The sequence below is a fragment of the Narcine bancroftii genome, chromosome 1 (assembly GCF_036971445.1).
Source record: "Narcine bancroftii isolate sNarBan1 chromosome 1, sNarBan1.hap1, whole genome shotgun sequence".
NCBI classification, from domain to species: Eukaryota; Metazoa; Chordata; class Chondrichthyes; order Torpediniformes; family Narcinidae; genus Narcine; species Narcine bancroftii.
Window position 1 is genome coordinate 482,872,164 of NC_091469.1, and position 22,500 is coordinate 482,894,663.

Below are 22,500 nucleotides of genomic sequence, written 5' to 3' on the forward strand. Positions count from 1 at the left end.
TTCGCTCGGGTCGCCGCAGTGGTGCGTATTCCCCCTGCATCCCCCCTCCCCCCTGTCCTGGCCACCCCCGAGCCCCCAACCCCCCCGCCCCCACCGCGCCAGTACCTATCTTGAGGCCAGGCTCCTCCCGCTGCTGCAGCCGGACCTGTCCATGTGCCGGGGCAAGTCGGCAGCCCGTGTCCCCGCCGCCCGGCCAGCGGCTCCGTCGGCAGACGGACGGGAGAGGAGGGGGAGGGAGGGGGCGGGTTTGGGGGGGGGGGGGGCGGCCGCGCACTCACAGCGGCGCATTGGAGCAGTCCCGTCGTTGATTGGGTCGCGCCGGTCGGAAGGGGCCGCCTGTCGGTCCCTGTGGCCAATCGCCCGGCCCCAGATCAAAGGGGGGGGGGCGTGTTTTCCCGGGGCAGACGCGCACACAGACCCCGGCCAACCCCCCTCTCCCCCTGCACACAGACCCCCACCAACCCTCCCCTCCCCCTGCACACAGACCCTGGCCAATTCCCCCCCCCCCCTGCACACAGACCCCCAACAACCCTCCCCTCCCCCTGCACACAGACCCCCTCCAACCCCCCCCCCCCCCGGCACACAGACCCCCTCCAACCCCCCCCCCCCCCGGCACACAGATCCCCGCCAACCCCCCCCCCCCCCGCACACAGACCCCCACTCCAACACACCGGGGCAGATGCATACACAGAACCCCACGCCAACCCCCCCCTGCCCACCCCCCCGCACACCGTCCCCCACCGCCACACCGTCCCCCCACCGCACACCGTCCCCCCCACCGCACACCGTCCCCCCCACCGCACACCGTCCCCCCACCGCACACCGTCCCCCACCGCACACCGTCCCCCCACCGCACACCGTCCCCCCACCGCACACCGTCCCCCCACCGCACACCGTCCCCCCACCGCACACCGTCCCCCCACCGCACACCGTCCCCCCACCCTAACACACTGGGTGGGGCAGACGCGTATACAGAAACCCACGCCAATCCTTCCCCCTATACAGACCCCCTCACCACCCCCCCCCCCCACACAGACGCCCACCCCAACACACCGTGGCCGATGCATACAACCCCCTCCCCGCACACCCTAGGGCAGACACAACCCCAGAGGCGGACACACGCAGACCCCTTCACCCACACATGGAGTTGGGCGCCTCCACAGACCCACCCCACACAGCTCAGGCCCAAAACATTGGTCGTCTTTTACTTGCTATCAATGTGCGACCTGCTGTGTTTCTGCAGCACATTTGTGTGTTGCAAGTTAATGCAGTTTCTTCTTCTGTGTTGGAATCTGGAAAGGTTGGGGAGTGTCAAAGGAATAGTTGATGGGAACGTGGGGAGAATAAAAATAGGGATTCAGGCAAAATGGATACCTGACAGACAGTGTGGGCTGTGTTGGTCAAAGGGCCCGTTTTGGTGTTGTACCACTGTGATTGTACATTTCGCCAAGTGTTATCATTTTACTAGATCAGAACCACCTTATAGAATGATCACTTTCCACCACCTGACCCACCAGCCTCCAACATGAATGCCTCTACCGCCCTGTGCCATTCCGCAGAGCTGCGAATCGTACGAGACTCAACTCATGCATGTGGCTCAATATTGAGGAAGATACCTTCTCCTTTCAATGTGCCCTCATAAACAAGGAAGGTCACCAGAGTCAGGAAATGAAGCCATCCATACATACACAAACCAATCCCCCTCCTGTTCAATAAACAAATGAAGCAATTGAATTGGTCCATTAGATCCTGTTTAAAGGCCAGTATGGCCTGTTTCCACTCCGTAAATGGTTATATGGTTAAGTTTAAAGAATTCACGAGGACAACCAGAATGTGGCCAATGCAGAGGAAAGTTTCCTGGGAGCTTAAAAGTAAGGGTCAGGTTATTTTGATGTTCGTCCAAACTTGACCTTCCTATGGCTCTGACATTCAGTGCCCTCGATACGGCCTCCACTAAATCAGGAAGGCTTGAGATTGTGTGACCACTTCTCTGAACACCTTTGCTGAGTGCGTGGGTCTAAATCAGGGTTTCCTGCAGCTGCCAATCTTTTCAACTCCCCTCAACCATTTCTACAAACATTCGAAAGTTGCCAAAATCACTGTTGAGAAAGAAATTAAGCCAGTTCTCTGCTGTCAAGATGCAGATCAGCTATGATCTAACTGAAGAGTCGGTTCGAGGGGCTCAATGGCCTTCTGTTCCTTGAGAGCTGCTGTCGTTTGACTTGGTTGGCACAGGAGAGTTCAGCCAAAGGGGCTGTTCTGTGCTGCATGGATCAACAATATCATCAGGTCGCAATCACGAAGAAGGCTTGCCAGCAGCTATAGTTCATGAGGAGTTTGAAGTGACCTGGCACGTCATCAAAGATTTACACTTTTCTACAGGTGCACGATGGAGCGCATTATCATTTTCTGGTATGGAGCTGCCAGTTCACAGGACAGGAAAAAAAATACTGCAGAGCGCTGTGAACTCAGCCAGTGCCATCATGGGCACCAGCCTTCACTCCATCGAGGAGGGCATGAGACGATGTCTTAAGAAACCAGCCTCTATTCACAAGGACCCTCACCAGGCCACGCCCTCCTCACTCTGCTACCATCAGGGAAAAGTTGCAGGAGCCTGAAGACGAGCACTCAGTGGCACAAGGACAGCTTCTTCCCCTCTGCCAGATTTCTGAACAGACAATGATCTACAGACATGACCTCTTCTTTAAATCCAATTTTAAATCGCAATATTTTGCATTCTGAGACTGCTGCAATTCAACGAATTTCGTGATATGCTCGGGGCAATAAATTCTGATTCTAGGAGGATATCACAGAGGCACGATAAATAGACATCAACCCAAAAGTTGCAGGATGTTTTGTTTCTAAAATCATTTGGTGGATGAGGGCATTATTAAAAATTAAACAGCAACTTAGACCCCATCCCCAATGGCCTTCAAGGTGGTTGTTGTGGTGGGGTGAGGTGGTAAACATACCAAAAAATAAGCTCAGCAGCTTAGCCTGTACCCACAAAGAGTGGAACTGTCAAAAGTTTCAGGGCAGAGATCTGGTCTTTCCCTTCCCACAGATGCTGCCTGACCTCCTGAATGTTTATCATTTTCTGCTTTTATTGCAGATTTACAGCATCTGCAGTCTTCCCCCCCCCCCCACAATTTAACAGTGATCTGTATTCCTCCACCCCCCCCCCCCCCAAAGCAAGCCACAAAAGCAATTTTGTATTTAGCACCTAAACCAACCACAATGGAGTAAAGTGACTGGCTGAGGAGAACACAATGGATTGAATCTAATCTGGATAAAGCAGTCCACATAAAGGACCCAGCCCACCCCAGCTGCACTCTCTTCTTTCCCCCGTCCCCAACCCCCCCCCCCCCCACACACCCCCTGACAGGCAAAAGGTACACAAACCTGAAAACATGAACCTTCAAGGATCAGTTATCAGACTCTTAATTTTCTCTACATCCTGGACTTTGGAGATAGAGGCTTCCTTTGGTATTCATTTTAAGAAAAATAGAATATAGCCGCAGGTGTGTGATGTTGAGGCTTAAAAAAGGCAGTTTGGGTGAGACCTCACAGAGTACTATGAGCAGTTTTGGGCTCCTCATTTAAGAAAGGACGTGCTGACGTTAGAAAGGGTTCAAAGGAGATTTACAAGGATGATTCTGGGAATGAAAGAATCATCATACAAGGAGTGTTTGACAGCTCTAGGCCTCTACTCATTGGAGAATCAAGGGGTAATCTCATCGAAGCATTTCAAATGTTGAAAGGCATGGACAGAGTAGATGTAGAAAGGTTGTTTCCTATGGTGGGAGACTCCAGAACAAGAGGGCACCACTTCAGGATTGAAGGATCCCCACTGAGAATAGAGATGGAGAGGAATTTCTTTTGCCAGAGGGTGGTGAATCTGTGGAATTTGTTGCCTCAGGCAGTTGTGGAGGCCAAGTCATTGGGTGTATTTAAGGCAGAGATTGATAGATTCTTGATTAGCCAGAGCATCAAAGAATATGGGGAGAAGGCCAGGAAATGGGGAAGTGCAGAGAACAAAACAAAGGACTTTACATCACCTTTGTTGACCTCACCAAAGCCTTCGACAGGAAAGGGCTTTGGCAAATACTAGAGCGCATCGGATGTCCCCCAAAGTTCCTCAACATGATTATCCAACTGCACGAAAACCAACAAGGTCGGGTCAGATACAGCAATGAGCTCTCTGAACACTTCTCCATTAACAATGGCGTGAAGCAAGGCTGTGTTCTCGCACCAACCCTCTTTTCAATCTTCTTCAGCACGATGCTGAACCAAGCCATGAAAGACCCCAACAATGAAGACGCTGTTTACATCCGGTACCACACGGATGGCAGTCTCTTCAATCTGAGGCGCCTGCAAGCTCACACCAAGACACAAGAGCAACTTGTCCGTGAACTACTCTTTGCAGACGATGCCGCTTTAGTTGCCCATTCAGAGCCAGCTCTTCAGCGCTTGACGTCCTGCTTTGCGGAAACTGCCAAAATGTTTGGCCTGGAAGTCAGCCTGAAGAAAACTGAGGTCCTCCATCAGCCAGCTCCCCACCATGACTACCAGCCCCCCCACATCTCCATCGGGCACACAAAACTCAAAACGGTCAACCAGTTTACCTATCTCAGCTGCACCATTTCATCAGATGCAAGGATCGACAATGAGATAGACAACAGACTCGCCAAGGCAAATAGCGCCTTTGGAAAACTACACAAAAGAGTCTGGAAAAACAACCAACTGAAAAATCTCACAAAGATAAGCGTATACAGAGCCGTTGTCATACCCAGACTCCTGTTCGGCTCCGAATCATGGGTCCTCTACTGGCACCACCTACGGCTCCTAGAACGCTTCCACCAGCGTTGTCTCCGCTCCATCCTCAACATCCATTGGAGCGCTTTCATCCCTAACGTCGAAGTACTCGAGATGGCAGAGGTCGACAGCATCGAGTCCACGCTGCTGAAGATCCAGCTGCGCTGGATGGGTCACGTCTCCAGAATGGAGGACCATCGCCTTCCCAAGATCGTGTTATATGGCGAGCTCTCCACTGGCCACCGTGACAGAGGTGCACCAAAGAAAAGGTACAAGGACTGCCTAAAGAAATCTCTTGGTGCCTGCCACATTGACCACCGCCAGTGGGCTAATAACGCCTCAAACCGTGCATCTTGTCGCCTCACAGTTTGGCGGGCAGCAACCTCCTTTGAAGAAGACCGCAGAGCCCACCTCACTGACAAAAGGCAAAGGAGGAAAAACCCAACACCCAACCCCAACCAACCAATTTTCCCCTGCAACCGTGTCTGCCTGTCCCGCATCGGACTTGTCAGCCACAAACGAGCCTGCAGCTGACGTGGACTTTTTTACCCCCTCCATAAATCTTCGTCCGCGAAGCCAAGCCAAAGAAAGAAAAGATAGATTCTTGATTAGCCAGAGCATCAAAGGATATGGGGAGAAGGCCAGGAAATGGGGCTGAGTAGAAGATCAGCTCATGATTAAATGGTGGGGCAGACTGAATAGCCTTTTTCTGTTCATATATCTTATGGTCTAATTTATGACACTACTATCGAGTATTTTGCAAAATATAAAGTGTTTCAAAAAGCTCTCTTAAAATTGGTGTCTTAAAAATATCTAATGAGGTCACCTCCACTGTTTCCTTGGACAAGAACATCACGAATTCACATCTCTCTGGGTGAAGCAGTTCCTCCTCATCTCCATCCTAAATCTACTCCCCTAATCTTGAGGCCATGTCTCTTTTCCTGGTCTCACCTGTCTGTGGAAATAAGCACATCACATGGAACAGAGAACCATCCCATTACCTCCTTGCTAACCACTTGCCCATTTGCCTTCACTGTTAGCATCAGGAAGTAGGTGCAGGAACCTGAAGGTGCACATTCAACGTTCCAAAAACAGCTTCTTCCCCTCCGCCGTCAGATTTCTGAATGGGCATTTCTGAATGGTAACCGACGGACACCGCCTTACTTTTTTTCTTTTTTTCCACTAGTTACTTTTTTAAAAAAAATCTTGTATTTACGGAATTATAATTTATAGTAATTTTGCACCTACAATGCACAATTCTGCTCAAATAAACTCGATTCTGATTCTCATTAGGTCTGTATTCTGACACGCTTCTCCTGTTCAAATACCTCCCTCAAATATAGTCATAGTATTTGTTTCCACCACCTCCTCTGGCAGGGGGTTCCAGATCTCAACCGCTCTGGGTACAAATACCATCCCTTCTCATTTCAGGGTAAACCCATTTCGCGGGCAATGAAACAACTTTGATGATTATCTGAACACAAAGCCCCCACAGTGAGCTCCTGCAAAACCCAACCCAGTGTTGACCAGGTCATACAGTTCCCCAAAATTGTTTGGGGGACTAAAGAGTGAAGGACACTCCTGGAGTCAAGAGTTTCACAGCACAGAAATAGGCCTTGTGGCCCAACTCATCCATGCTGACCCCAGTGCCTGCAATCATCCCACATCAATGCAGCGGGAGCATCATAAATAGGACCAGGAAATAGCTTCACCTGCATTTATGAACGGTATTGTAGTGGGCCACGTCAACCCCACACACAACGGGCCAAATCGCCGTGGTGTACAGACAGCATGGCAGGGAACAGGGACTTTCCCTCCACCACGCAGAAGTTCCAGGCTGCAGGAGCGCGTTGTCAGGGGAACGGCCAGGCCTGACAGTAGCATTATGACATAATTCCCGTGAGTCTGTCACCTCCCTTAAAAAGGAAAGCGCATGGTTTGAAAACTGGTTTACTTGCTTGGTGTGGACAGCAATTATTTCAGTAGCTCTGCCTTTAGCAGTGCTACAGTATCCTAGAACTGAGAAGGTCATCCCAAAATATTTGTATTTATTTTAAAATAAATCTTTATGATTATTATCTGTGTGTGCATGTATGCACCATGGTCCAGAGAAATGCTGTTTCATCGAGTTGTACATGTACGGTTAGATTATACATTTGAATATGATGTCCTTCTGAGCCTTTCTTATCCATGTACCTGTCTCAGCATCTTTAAAACGTTACAACAGCCCCTGCTTCTACCACTTCCTCTGGCAGCTTGTTCTACACATCCACCTTTCCCCAGGTGCAAAGCCCTCCATAAAGGTCGTGGACACAGCCCAGGACATCATGGGTAAAACTCTCCCAACACCAAATGCTGCCTCTGGAGAGCAGCAGCAATCATCAAGAATCCACACGCTCTGTCCTCGCTGCTACAATCAGGAAAGAGGTACAAGACTCTCACCACCAGGTTCAGGAACAGATGCTACCCCTCCACCATCAGACTCCTCGACAATAAACTCAGAGACTCATTTAAGGACTCTTACTTTTGAAATGTATTGTTTTTTCTCTCCCTCTGCATTGAACAATTTGTTTATGTGTGTGCATTGAAAAAGAATTTTTTTTGCACTATCAATTAAGTGGTAATCCTGCCTCACCCACAGGAAAAAGAATCTCAGGGTTGAATGTGATGCCATGCATGTACTCTGACAATACATCTGATGGTGGTGCCCCTCTTTGAAACCTTTCCCTTCACACCTTAAACCTATGGATCCTCCTATCCCAGGATAAGGACTGTGACCAATGAACATGTATTTTTCACCCCCCTTCAGTAAAAGTGCCTCAGGGATTTGTTTTGAGAGAGTAGATGAGACCTGAGTTTAAGCTTCATCTGATGCACAAGTATCCCAGAGGACTGCACTGATGTGTTGTCCGGTTGGATGACCTTACATTGAAGGTTTCAAGTGGAACACGGCATTCTCTGTTGCATCTCAAAGCCCAATGAAACACCATTTTAATACAATTTGACATGGTTTTCCTGAAATTTCAACGGGCCCTTCGGCAGGTCACTACAACCCAAATGATGTATGCTTCCCAAACTCCGTCTGATGATGCTGAGGCCACAGTTCGTTTGCTCACTCACTGGGAAAGGGACCAAGCTTAACAGAACACTACTGAATGGGGATTTACTAAGCGTCGCTAAAGAAAAAGGGTGGATTGTAAGGGATACTGGAATGTGAGGAGTCAAGCAAGTGCTAATTAAAAATGAAGTATTATGGGTTAACTTAAGGTGAAGGGATGCTGGAATGTGAGGAGTCAACCAAGTGCTCATTAGAAATGAAGTATTATGGGTTAACTTAAGGTGAAGGGATGCTGGAATGGGAGGAGTCAAGCAAGTGCTCATTAGAAATGAAGTATTATGGGTTAACTTAAGGTGAAGGGATGCTGGAATGGGAGGAAGGGTTATAAAAGTATAATAAAATAAGGATCTTCAAAACAGGATAGCAAGTAGATAGCTTTAGCAAGTCTTGGGGATTGATTAATAAGTAAAGAACAAAGACATGATATTTCCTGGCTAACAAATTTGCAGGAAGGCACATAAACTGATAAGAAGTTAGAATCCACGTGGGCAGAATTACCTAATGCTAAACCAATCCAGGAGGCAGAAGAATGTTAGGGGAAAGGTATCTCTGTACTGAAATGAAATGTATAAAAGTTGGGTCAGCCTCAGTATCTGTGTGTATTCCCAGGGTAAGGGGAAGCACCCAACATTGCATTGTTGTAATAGTATAATAAAAGTTCTTTGTTCTCAATTTTTGTCTCGAGTGAAATCTGTGAAGGCACCTCTGCTTCTCACAACTTGGGGGCTCGTCCGGGATCCCACTCCCTCCACTGACAGAGTGCCCGACGACGGGGGTAGGTGCACCCCAGCTGATTCAGCTGGACTCACGGACGAAGGGTGACTGGTCAGTGGATGAAGCGAGTGATATCCGAGAAGAGGCATTGAGAACAAACAACGAGAGGACGTTAAGGAAGCGCGCTAGAACTAGCTACTGGATCTCAGTAAGAGAAATTTTACTTACCTGTTAGTATGGGAGGTGTGAGTAGTAAGGAAGAGAGTCCTAGTGAAGGATGAGAGGATCAGATAACCAAGCAAAGTCCGTTAGGATTAATGTTATCTGATTGGGGTGCGGGGAGAACCCTTGGGAAGGACAAACAGACCATGGTCAGGTATTCCAGTTTGGAATGGGTTAAAAGTCCGATTAAAGGGAGTTCAGTATATTGGCCGAAGCTCAGATCCGAAGATGACTGGATGTGTCAAGCATTGAACATCTGGCTCTATCAAAACCAAAGAGATCATCTTGAGAGCAGGGAATATGCAGCCTGCTGGCTCAGGGGATCATTTGATCAACTGGTTTTGAATGAAAAGGAATGCAAGGACAAGAAAGATAAGGAACCTTTTGTCCCTGAAACACAAGGATGGGATGTGTTACATTCCCTTCCTCCACCTTATGCTCCTCCTATGCAGGCTCCTATCTTTCCCCCCCTTCTGCACCTTCCCCTCCTCCCCCACAGCTAAAGAAAGGAGAAGAAAGTAGGGGTGGTATGATGACCCTTCACAAAGTACTCGATTACCACCTCTATTGACAAGAGAGAGAGGCGACTTTAATTCAGAGCAGTGTGAGACCCTCCGGGAAGAAAGGGCAGAACCCTTTGATTAATTTCCCAGAGAGCAGGATCCTAGACATAATAAGCCAGAAACTAACTGGATGAGACCTTTACAGGAAGTTCCCAAGGGAGGGGGGTCTCGGTTTTGTAAATGTGCCCCTGACTAGTCCGGAGGTGCGTAATTTTAAGAGAGAATACCCAATGCAAGCCAGGGAGACGCGACCTTACGCACTGATGTGTTGGAATATAGGGGTTAATTAATCATAGAAAATATGTAGAATATATGCTTATGTACTATTCAGATTGTATACATGAATCCAGTACTATGTAACAATTTAATATTTACCTCATGGTGAAGGGAAAGAGTAATGTAAGTAAGGGGCAGCCACAGTATGTAGCAAAGTTGGCTGATTACAGTAGGTTTAGAATCGTCTGCTCCCAAGATACAAAAGAGAGGATATGTATGAAACAATTTAGTAGGAAGGTTAAGGCAAAAGGAGGTGTTGATTAGCACAAACAAAAAGAATCCTGACAGAGACTGTCAGAAACAAAGAGAATGGAATCAGTAAGAAGCTAAGACAGAAGGAGATGTTTAGTAGAACAGAAGAATATGGCCAGATGAGAAGAAAGAAATAATTAGAAATATCTGGGGTATGAATTGATTTCTGATCAAAACAACAGGATATTCTGACCTTGAGGATTAAGATGGGAGCTCTACACCCCAGATAACTGCAGAGCAGGAAATTACTGGTGATAAATCTTATACAAGAAATCTAGCAAAGGAAGCCAACTTTTGTTCTGTATAAGGTTGAGCTATATAAACTGTAGAGACTGGACAGTAGAGGTCAGTCTTAGGGAATAGCTCACTGTGCAGGTGACCTATGAACTAACGACTGAACCAGAGCTCTGTTAAGCTTTATTTTTATGCTGTGTAATAAACTGATTCTCCTATCACTTCATTTAGCGAACACGCTGGACTCAGACGACACATAGACTAAACTAAGGGTAGGGTAAAGCCAGAGTCCGACAGATGGAAGCAGATTATGAATGGGGGGGGTCATGGTTCTCAGTCAATACATACCGTGGGGCTGCACGGAGAACCATTGGTAAATTTAAGCATAGAAACCCCACAGTGACAAGATGACCTTTTTTAGTAGATTCTGGGGCAGCCCGGTCTAGTATTTTACAACCACCCGAGGGTGTTACGATAGAGGGTAGGAGGAAGAGACTTTACAGTCCCTGTATTAAGAGATGCAAGAATACAAATGGGAGAAAAGATAATAACAGAGGATATTTTACTAGTTCCCCAAGCTGGAGTTTGTTTGTTAGGACGAGATTTACAGGACCAATTGGCTATCGGCACCAGACCACAGGAATCAAGTATCAGGGTTCAATTGTATGTATTAAGCGAGGAAGATCGAGAACTAATAAATCCTGGAGTATGGGCAGAAAGAGGCAATAGAGAAGTGTTAGATATTCCTCCCCTGCAAGTTACTTTAAAAGATTCTGAACAAGTAATTAGGCAAAAACAGTATCCAATTCCTATGGCTGGCCGAAAGGGGCTGCAGCCAGTAATTGACCAGTTGGTGAAAGATGGTATACTCGAACCTTGTATGTCACCTTTTAATACCCCAATTTTACCTGTCCAAAAACCAGACGGTACCTATCGATTAGTGCAGGACTTGAGGGAGCTGAACAAAATTATTCTCACCCGTCACCCGGTTGTACCTAATCCCTATACAATAATGGGTAAAATCGATCCACATAGTAAATGGTTTAGTGTGATTGACCTCAAAGATGCTTTCTGGACCTGTCCGTTAGCAACAGAGAGCAGAGACATGTTTGCCTTTGAATGGGAAAATCCTTTTACTGGACGCAAGAATCAATATCGGTGGACGGTCCTTCCCCAGGGCTTTACAGAATCACCAAATTTATTCAGTCAGGTCTTAGAACAAATACTAGATGAGGCTCCTCGGAGAGAGAATTGTCAGTTGATACAATATGTTGATGGTTTGTTAATTACGGGAAAAATGTACAAATTAGTTAAACAGAACACTGTTGAACTTTTGAATTTTCTGGAGAATAAGGAACTCAGGGTGGGCGAATCCAAATTACAATTTGTTCAATCAGAAGTTAAATACTTAGCTCATCTGGTAAGTCAGGGAACTAGGAAAATAAGTCCAGAGAGGATACGTGGTATTCTACAGATCCCCCCTCCCAAGAACTTAGGAAATTCCTTGGTTTAGTGGGATACTGTAGAATCTGGATTGAAAATTATTCTAGCCTGGTCATATTTCTCTATGATAAACTCACGATTCTAGGGAGCGAAGCTGTTGTCTGGACAGAGGAAGAGATTAAAGATTTTAACTTGGTGAAACAGTGCCTTATTAGTGCCCCAGTGTTGGCTTTACCCAACCTAAATAAGCCATTTGACCTATATACCAATGCGAAAGAAGGTGTGGCCACCGGAGTACTAACACAAGAGAGGGCAGGCTGTAGACAGCCAGTTGCTTTTCTGTCAAAAGTTTTAGACCCCGTTTGTCGTGGTTGGCCAGAGTGTGTGCAAGCCATCGCAGCCACTGCTATTTTAGTTGAGGAAGGATGAAAGATTATGTTTGGTGCCCCGATGATAGTTCACACCCCTCACACAGTCCGCAATATTCTCTTACAACGTGCTGGAAGGTGACTCACAGACTCTAGAATTTTAAAATATGAAGCGATCCTAATGGATAGGGATGATTTGACCCTGATTACGAATAAAGAACACAATCCAGCAGCATTCTTGGTTTCTCCGAATTCTGACAATACCATAAATGAGTTAGAGCACGTATGTTTAGAGGTAATAGATTTACAGACCAAAATTAGAGAGGATTTAAGTGATGAGCCTTTACAGGAGGGTGAAAGGTGGTTTATTGATGGATCTTCTCGTTGCATTGATGGCACTCGCTATAGCGGGTATAGTGTAGTGAATGAGAAAGAAAGAGTGGTGATTGAAGCCGGTTGCCTTCCCGGTCATTGGTCAGCACAATCTTGTGAATTGTATGCCCTCTGTAGAACTATCCAGGGTCTAGAGAACAAGGTGGACACGATCTACACAGACTCAGAGTATGCTTTTGGTGTAGTGCACACCTTTGGGGAGATCTGGAAAGAGTGGGGAATGATAACTGGAAAAGGACAAAAGTTGATCCATGGAAACTTAATTGTCCAATCTCTAGATGCTCTTACATTACCTGAGGAAATAGCTGTAGTTCATGTACGGAACCATCAAAGTGGTGACAGTCCTGAAGCACAGGGGAACAGACAGGCAGATGCAGCTGCCAAACAGGCTGTGCTCACGGAGAAAATAGACATGCAGCTGTTACTGCCCACCCCTGGAGTATCCTATTCATTCTATTAAACCTGGTGATTGGGTATATGTAAAAGCATGGCAAGATCACCAACTAAAACCTGTCTGGGAAGGCCCCTATTGTGTACTTTTGATTACAGACACTGCAGTGCGAACGAAAGAAAAGGGGTGGACTCAAATACAACGAATTAAACAAGCTGCTGATCCACGGACTAAAGACATTGATAATCTACCCTCCACCGGGCGTGCTGTCCTTCATCCTTCTGAACTGAAAGTTACATTACGCCGGGAAAAAGTGCTATAATGTTGTTTTTACCATTTACTGTATTGTTTACTTGTTGGTTCCCTGTTTTTGGGACATCCCTAAATTACTCACGATGTATTAATAGGGGCAGCAGAGGTGACAATTATTTACCTTTAGAATGTAGACAGGGTGCAGGTATAGAGTATAGTCATAGTGGGGTATGGGTTAAAATAGGATCCCAACATGGACCAGGGGAACAGAACGGTTCTAGAGGAGTAGATTTGATTTGTATTTCGGCCTCTACAGGTATTAAAAAGAGGAGTTTTAAAGGGATAGCACAAAGGAGATGGTGGGACAAAGACAGACAGAATGGTAGTCAGGATTGTACATGTGGCAGAGATAGAGTTAATACATATGCTAATGTTCACAGACAGGCTGCAACTCACAGGTTCAGTGACAAGAAACACCGCTCCCCAACTTGGTCTCCTGTAAAGCATCCTTTGGGTCACACAGACATTCGGAATGTTAAGAACCACCACGGTAAGGGGAGTTCCAGCTGTAAACGAAGTAAGCTGCTCCAGAATACTAAAGCTGCTTGGCATTTAAATCGTTTAATCAGACTCCAGGCAGCCTTGGAGATCATCACCGAACAGACAGTGATGGCCCTGAATTTATGGGCTGAAGAAAGACGACAGATACGAGCCACAGTTCAACAAAACCGCCTGGCTCTCAATTACTCGTTGGCTGCTGAAGGCAGCGTTTGTGAAAGACTGGTTAAGGACGATGCTCACAACGGTCAGGCGGTTAAAGACACTTCTTCAGGAGTTCGAAAATCTTCCCATGCCCAGGTTCAGACGGGGCAACCTTGGTCCGGTGTGGGATGAACTAGACTTTTTATTGGTAACTGGAGTCTGATACCCATAGCCCTTATAGCAGCTGGACTCACTATTCTGGCCATTATGGTGCTCCCCTGCCTAAAGACTTGTGTGCAGTGTTTAATTCAACGGGCCCTTCGGCAGGTCACTACAACCCAAATGATGTATGCTTCCCAAACTCCGTCTGATGATGCTGAGGCCACAGTTCATTTACTCACTCGCTGGGAAAGGGACCAAGCTTAACAGAACGCTACCGAATGGGGATTTACTAAGGGTAGCTAAAGAAAAAGGGTGGATTGTAAGGGATACTGGAATGTGAGGAGTCAAGCAAGTGCTAATTAAAAATGAAGTATTATGGGTTAACTTAAGGTGAAGGGATGCTGGAATGTGAGGAGTCAACCAAGTGCTCATTAGAAATGAAGTATTATGGGTTAACTTAAGGTGAAGGGATACTGGAATGTGAGGAGTCAAGCAAGAGCTCATTAGAAATGAAGTATTATGGGTTAAATCAGGGTGAAGGGATGCTGGAATGTGAGGAGTCAAGCAAGAGCTCATTAGAAATGAAGTATTATGGGTTAAATCAGGGTGAAGGGATGCTGGAATGGGAGGAAGGGTTATAAAAGTATAATAAAATAAAGATCTTCAAAACAGGATAGCAAGTAGATAGCTTTAGCAAGTCTTGGGGATTGATTAACGAGTAAAGAACAAAGACATGATATTTCCTGGCTAACAAGTTTGCAGGAAGGCACATAAACTGATAAGAAGTTAGAATCCACGTGGGCAGAATTACCTAATGCTAAACCAATCCAGGAGGCAGAAGAATGTTAGGGGAAAGGTATCTCTGTACTGAAATGAAATGTATAAAAGTTGGGTCAGCCTCAGTATCTGTGTGTATTCCCAGGGTAAGGGGAAGCACCCAACTTTGCATTGTTGTAATAGTATAATAAAAGTTCTTTGTTCTCAATTTTTGTCTGGAGTGAAATCTGTGAAGGCGCCTCTGCTTCTCACAGTTAACATTTAAAAAAACTACACATGCTTGGTGTAGCAATTAGCGCAACGCCTTGACAATACCAGCGATTGGGATTCAAATCCTGCGCTGTCTGTAAGGAGTTTGAACGTGTCAGTGTGGGTTTTCCCCGGGGGTTCCAGTTTCCTCCCATCCTTCAAAATGTACTGGGGGGTGGGGAAGGTAAATTGGGCGGCATGGGCCAAAATAGCCTGTTACCATGCTGTGTGTCCAAATTTAAAATTTAATTTTTTGTCGGCCTTTTCCCTTATATCTTGATGAAGGGCTCAGGCCTGAAATGTTGGTTATATCCTTCTGCTTCCTATGGACTCAGTGTGACCTGCTGAGTTTCTCCAGCACTTTTTTGTATTACACATCTTTTTGGAAAGAAGCATTTAAACCCCTCACCTCCCTCCACACACAAAACATTTAACACTGGGAGAAATAGCTGGGTGCATTGGCAGTGCCTTGAACCAGAATTTGTGGTAACTTCCATGACCAAAGAGGGTCTCCAGGCAATCCCCCACCCCCAGATGAATAAAGGTCATCTTGTGATTAACAATCCTTTCATGTTCTCTCGGCAGGCCGCTTGTAGCTTTGCACTTTACCCCAGTAAGAGATGCAAACTAGTGCATGTCGAAAAGTGACAGGAAGAAATATTGTTCTTTGCACAGCAATTGTTCAGACTCAGAGACACAGTTACAGGGGAGTGGTGGAGGAGGCTGGGTGCGAGCGGAAGCAAAGGATCTGCCAGGGTCCGGATAGGGACTCAGTTAAAGCTAGTTATACAGGGCAGGGAAACTTTCCTTTGGCCCATCACATCCACCCTGACCATTACACTGATCCCATTTGACTCTCCCCACATCCCTATCAGCTCTCTTATCCCCTCCTCCCCCCCATATTTTTACCACTTGCCATCATCGAGGGGAAGTTTACAGCAGCCATTTAATCTGCACATCTTTGCAAGGTCATCAAGAGATCCACACGCTCAGAGGGAGAACATGCAAACTCCTCAAAGACAGTACCCGAGGCCAGGATTGAACGTCCCTCTTGCCTTGAGCCAGTATGGTCTCGAAAGGCCAAATGCCCTTCTTGCTTCTGGAAGTTTTGTGATCTCTAGTACACAGAAGTGACTCTGGGGGGGGGTTGGGGGGGGGGGGGGAGGAAGAGAGATAGATTTCAATTTCATCGTCACCTGACTGTGCATACACAATCAGGCAAAACAACATTTCTCTGTATTATGGGGTAATCACACACATAGCGTATAATAATCTCACAGACAGTTAAACCACTGGTATCTGGAATTCAAACAACCGGCAGCCTCGAGGAAAAAAAAATTGAGAAAACTAAATTTTAAAAATTAAAATAAAATTGAATAATAAAAATATGCATTTAAAATTTTAAAATAAATGCTCTCTGAAGTAACATAAACCTTTGGTGAAGATGAGAGTAAATATTCAGCCAGCAGAGGGCCTTTATCGAGCTTTGCTAGTTGCAGCTGTTTGAATAAAATGGTATTGCCCAGCATGAAGAGCCAGTTGATGCTGCTCGCTGTTGAGGTGACTCTCTTAAAATGTCTCCTTATCCCTGCCAAGTAAGAGTCACCCCAATCAGAAGCTTTATTTGTAAACATGGGGGTGGGGTGGGTAAAAGGAGGAGGAGAGAGAGAGTTTAATTATCAGTCATGTTATTGTTCATGTTTTGGGTGGCTCCGTGGAGGGGGAGAAACCTGCAGATGCAGCGACGGTTAAATGTTTCCATAGAATGCGACTGAAAATAAAGTAAAATGGTTTATGTAGATGAATTTTGTTCAGGGTAAGAACAGTATAGTATTTTTGTCTTTTAAACTGTTTATTTTTAGTGCAGGTGAATTAGTTAGGCATTGTAGTAGTCTCAAGCAACCAGAAAATATACTTATCTGGCATCCACCCATCTTCATAGGTGCCTTATACCATGAGGTTTTACTACATAAAGATACAATACAAAATATATGCACATATTTTGAAATGAACTTCTTAAGCTTTGCATGTCACAGAGGAGTTACAAAATGCTCCTTCTATTTGATCCCCCCTGTAAAAGGTCCCACAGTCTCATCAAAAGCAATCAGGGCCTTCACTGAGGCAGAGGTGCAATTCCAGAATTCTGGGACCTAGGGGGCAGCAGATATAGCTGCCAATAATGGAACAATTACAATTGCAAATACTGGAGGACATCTGCTTAAGGTGAGTGGAAGAAGGTTTTTAAAAAAAATTACACAGAGAATGGTGGGTTCCCAGAATGCATTGCAGGGGATGATGGTGGAGGCTGGTACAATAGGCTGCAAATGGATGCAAGAAAAAATAGGGTTGTGGATGTGAGGGAGGGAAGGGTTAGGTTGTTATGGAGTAGGTTTACATAGGTTGGCACCTGCAGCACAAGCTGTACTGTTCTACGTTCTGAGTTAACTGGAAGATCTAGAAAAGCCATTCTCAATCTTCTTTTGTCTATGCCACCCCCAACCAGGACTCTGCTCGAAGTTTTCAGGCCCCCTTCCCTGTGAATAAGTCAAGTTTTGTTTTTTTCCGTACTTCCACGGACAACATAAAAAGACATTTACGTCTGTTACACAAAATGAAAAGAAAATAAGGCTTTTTACACAAACATGCTGTGACCCCCCCCAGTAGAGCATGGGTGATGTAGAGACTTGTGATCCTTGCAGTACGCATAGATCCTGTGTCTCAGAAACCCCTCCAATAATTTACCCACCACTGATGTCAGGCTCACTGGCCTCCAGATCCCTGGTTTAACCTTATAACTTTTCTTTTAAAAATCAAGGAACAACAGAAGTCACCATTCAGTCTTCCAGTACCTCATCCATACTTAACACCAATGACACCAATACCACTGCCAGGGACCCTACAAAATCTTCCTTTCCTTCTTATAAATATCTCAGATACACTGGATCAAGCTCTGGGGATGCATCCACCTCTGGGTGGGTTCCCAGGACCCCCAGCACCTTCTTTTCTGTAATGAGAGCAAAATTTTGCTGTTTATTGATCAGGCCTTTCTCCATCGTAAATGAAGATGATGAAAAAGAGTAACTAGGATCACATCCATCTCCGCCACTTTTACAGACATCATCTTGGTTTAAAAAAAAACACCACTATTTCTCTCTCTCCATACCCCCCTCTCTCCCATACCCCCCTCTCTCCATACCCCCTCTCTCCTACCCCCCTCTCTCCATACCCCCCTCTCTCCATACCCCCTCTCTCCATACCCCCCTCTCTCCATACCCCCCTCTCTCCATACCCCCCTCTCTCCATACCCCCCTCTCTCCATACCCCCCTCCCTCTCCTCCATACCCCCTCTCTCCATACCCCCCTCTCTCCATACCCCCTCTCTCCATACCCCCCTCTCTCCATACCCCCTCTCTCCATACCCCCTCTCTCCATACCCCCCTCTCTCCATACCCCCCTCTCTCCATACCCCCCTCTCTCCATACCCCCCTCTCTCCATACCCCCCCTCTCCCCCTCCATACCCCCCCCCCTCTCCATACCCCCCCTCTCCATACCCCCCCTCTCCATACCCCCCCCTCTCCATACCCCCCCTCTCCATACCCCCCATACCCCCCTCTCCATACCCCCCCCTCTCCATACCCCCCCCTCTCCATTACCCCCCCCCCCTCCATACCCCCCCCCCCTCCATACCCCCCCCCCCTCCATACCCCCCCCTCTCCATACCCCCCCCTCTCCATACCCCCCTCACGCCATACCCCCCTCACGCCATACCCCCTCTCTCGCCATACCCCCCTCTCTCGCCATACCCCCTCTCTCGCCATACCCCCTCTCTCGCCATACCCCCTCTCTCGCCATACCCCCTCTCTCGCCATACCCCCTCTCTCGCCATACCCCCTCTCTCGCCATACCCCCTCTCTCGCCATACCCCCTCTCTCGCCATACCCCCTCTCTCGCCATACCCCCTCTCTCGCCATACCCCCTCTCTCGCCATACCCCCTCTCTCGCCATACCCCCTCTCTCGCCATACCCCCTCTCTCGCCATACCCCCTCTCTCGCCATACCCCCTCTCTCGCCATACCCCCTCTCTCTCCATATACCCTCTCTCTCCATATACCCTCTCTCTCCATATACCCTCTCTCTCCATATACCCTCTCTCTCCATATATACACAAACACACACCCATATCCCTCCCTATCAACTCAACATAAAAGAGAAAGAGGAAAAAAAGAATGTAAAAAAAAAATAACCTTGATTCAAATAGCAATGGAGCTGAGAGTTACCACTGGAATGAGCTATTGAGAGCCCCTCAGACTTTCAAGCCAACAAGTATGGGTTCCATATTTTAAAAAATAAATTATATTTATTACACAAGTTACAAGTTAGTTTTTTCAAGTGGAATACAAAAACGTAATTCAGCATGCCATCTCTGCATTCCTAAATCTGTATTTGATTTCCAAGTAAAGACTATGCATTTTCTTGAAATAGCTAAAGCTAATCATAAAAATTCAATTTGATACATAGTTAATTTAAGACATATTAACATTACCCAACAAAAATAAGATCAGATCAAGCAGGAGTTTTACCTTTAATATTTTCTCAAAAAATATTTTCACCTGTATTCAAAAAGGTTTTACTCTGGGACACTGCCAAGAAGAATGAAAAAAATGAGCCTACTTCTTCACCACATCTAAAACATAAATCTGATAATGCTGATTTTTTTTTAATTTTTGGGGAGTTAAATATAATTGATGTAAAAAAATTATACTGAACCAATTTTGTATCTTACATTAATAATTTTCACATTATCTTAACATAACTGCATACAATCATTCTCATCTGTATCTATCTAAATCAATCTCCCATCCTAATTTTGATTTATGAATTCCTAATTTGAAGTAATTTATACATTTCTGAAATAAATTTATTTGTCCTTAATAATTCTAATTCATTCTATCTAGGTAATCTCAAATTTTGGCTTAATTTATCTGCCAAGGAGGCTTTAGCTTGATAATAACATTCAGGACATTAAATTTTTTCCTTAATTTGTTGAAAAGTAATAAATTTACAAGCTTCAAAACAATCTATTTTTTAAAAATCCCCATTTGACTCCAAATCTTCAAAAATTGATAATTGATTAGTAAAAGGAAGAGGTCTGTTTTGATACAAAGGCATTTTCTGAGAAATTAAACATTTTCCACCTATCTCAATCCATTTTGTTCCATAATTCAATCAAATGTTTCAAAATGGATGTATCTCTCGTTTGTATTAAGTTTTGAATTTCATCTATAAATAAAATCCTGCATATGTACTTCACCGATTTTACTTAATACTATTTTAGTACAAGTTAAAGATTTCTCTAAATCAAACATCCCATTAATAAACTTCAGTTGAGCTACTTTATAATCATTCTTGAGATATGAAAGTTGTAAACCTCCTAATTCAAACTTGCAGGTTAATTTTTCTAAATAAATTAGCCATCTTTCCTTTCCATAAAAACTTCCTACTACTTGAATTCAAATCCTTAAAGAATTTTCTAGGTATGTCACAAGGAATAGACTGAAAAAGATATTGAATCCTTGGAAAAATATTCATTTTAATAGAATTTACTCTACCCATTAAGGTTATAGGTAAATCATTCCATCCATTCAAATCATCCTTAATTTTATTAAGTAAGGGTAAATAATTCAATTTATATAAATGATTCAAGTCTTTATCAGTTTTGATCCCTCAATATTTAATTCCATTATCTGATCCTTTAAATTGAGCAAATTGTTTACATTGGCTATAATCTCCTTTAACCAAAGGCATCATTTCACTTCTGCCCCAACTGATTTTATAACCTGATATTTCACCATATTCTTTCAATCTTGCACACAAGAAATACAAAGAATCTATAGGATGTTTTATAAACCAAAACATCATCAAGATGGCCTTGTTGATATTCACGCCCTATTCTTTCCCTAGTTACTCTTTGGCCTTTTAACCTACTTGTACAATCACCTGGGATTCTCCTGGACTGTCGGAGCCATCTCATCCCTCTGTTATTCCCCTCTTAAGTGAACTCCGACACTCTATACTGCTCAAGCTACTCAATGGATTCCCTGAACACAACTCGTAAAAATAAGCAGAAAGTGCTCGAGGAATTCTGCTGGTCTCGCAGCGTCCACAGGAGCTAAAGATAGATTACCAATATTTCAGGCCTGAGCCTGAAGGTAGGAAGAAAAAGCAGGCAAGATCCAAGATGCAAGGGGGTGCCAAGGGCTTCCTGATCCTGTCAGATGTTTAGATCCGGAGCTCGGGTCGCCTACGGTTTGGACTGAAGGTTGTGAGCGCAGAGGCCGCAGGCGACTCCACGGACACAGTAGCTCTTTCAATTCTCTTTCTCTGACTGTAAGGGACGCAGGCAATTTGTGCTGATGGTGAATCTTTGTCTGCCTCAAGGAAATTGTGTGGAACATGACATTTTCTGTTTTACTACATGTCAATAAAAGGCTCTTGAACTTCTAATCTCCATTCTTACTTCCACACTGGACAACCTCTCCAGAGCATTCTCTCAGGAGTCCGGGCTGTCACCAGGCTCACCTGAAACAACTCGTCTGCTGTCCCTGTTCCCCAGCACATCCAGCTGCCAGATATGCCCCTCTCTGATCCAATGTTTTCTGTAGTGACCACAATATCCAAGTTGCATCTACTCGAGAGCCTCCTCTTTACCCTTCAGGCTTCTTGCAACAAAATAAATGCAGATAACTGGTTGCAGGCGAGAGGATCAACCATCAGAACATGGACGAGGCCACAGCTTGGATCCCCAGGTATGGATCCCCTCGAGTTGGCGTGGAGGAAATTAACCAGGAATTGCTCTGGGTGGTGCCCAAGAGGGCAGTGGAAGGAACTCGACCCAACACAACGTTGGTAAAGGAGCCCAGGTCCCCGGGACCCGCTGCTGTTACAACACCACCCTGTTTGCTACAGTCGGTCGCCTTCAACTTTCTGCAGAGAACGAGAGAGACTGGTTAAAACTTACCAAGTACGGAGGGAGGTGTGGAACGGACGGGGCAGAACTCCCTCCCCTCCCCTCTCCTCTCCTCCCCCTCCTCCTCCTCGGCGCAGTACGACCCAGCCCGCTCACCTGGACACTCTTCGGAAAGTCACAACACCTTTGCACTTGGAACTTGGGAGGGGAGGGGGGGAGAGATCCGGAGCACTTCCGCATCCATCTGCCAGACACTCCCGCCGGCGGGAGGGGCCTGCCTCTTAAAGCGTCTCTCTCTCTCTCTCTCTCTCTCTCTCTCTCCATTTATTCTGCGCGACTGTCAACTCTCTCTCTCTCTCTCTCTCTCCCTCTCTCCATTTATTCTACGCGACTGTCAACTCTCTCTCTCTCTCTCTCTCTCTCCATTTATTCTGCGCGACTGTCATCTCTCTCTCTCTCTCTCTCTCCCTCTCTCCATTTATTCTACGCGACTGTCAACTCTCTCTCTCTCTCTCTCTCTCTCTCCATTTATTCTGCGCGACTGTCAACTCTCTCTCTCTCTCTCTCTCTCTCTCTCTCTCCATTTATTCTGCGCGACTGT

The 22,500-nt window shown here is 45.8% G+C and overlaps 1 protein-coding gene across 1 annotated transcript in view; it reads right to left on the minus strand.

Moving 5' to 3' along the window:
- LOC138751929 (zinc finger and BTB domain-containing protein 47-like) overlaps positions 1–22,051 on the minus strand; it is a 293,546-nt gene extending 271,495 nt beyond the window's left edge. The window contains exon 1 of the mRNA XM_069914918.1: positions 21,951–22,051. The gene's annotated coding sequence lies outside the window, so the exon portion shown is untranslated. The remainder of the gene's footprint in view (positions 1–21,950) is intronic.
- Positions 22,052–22,500: the final 449 nt, after the last annotated feature.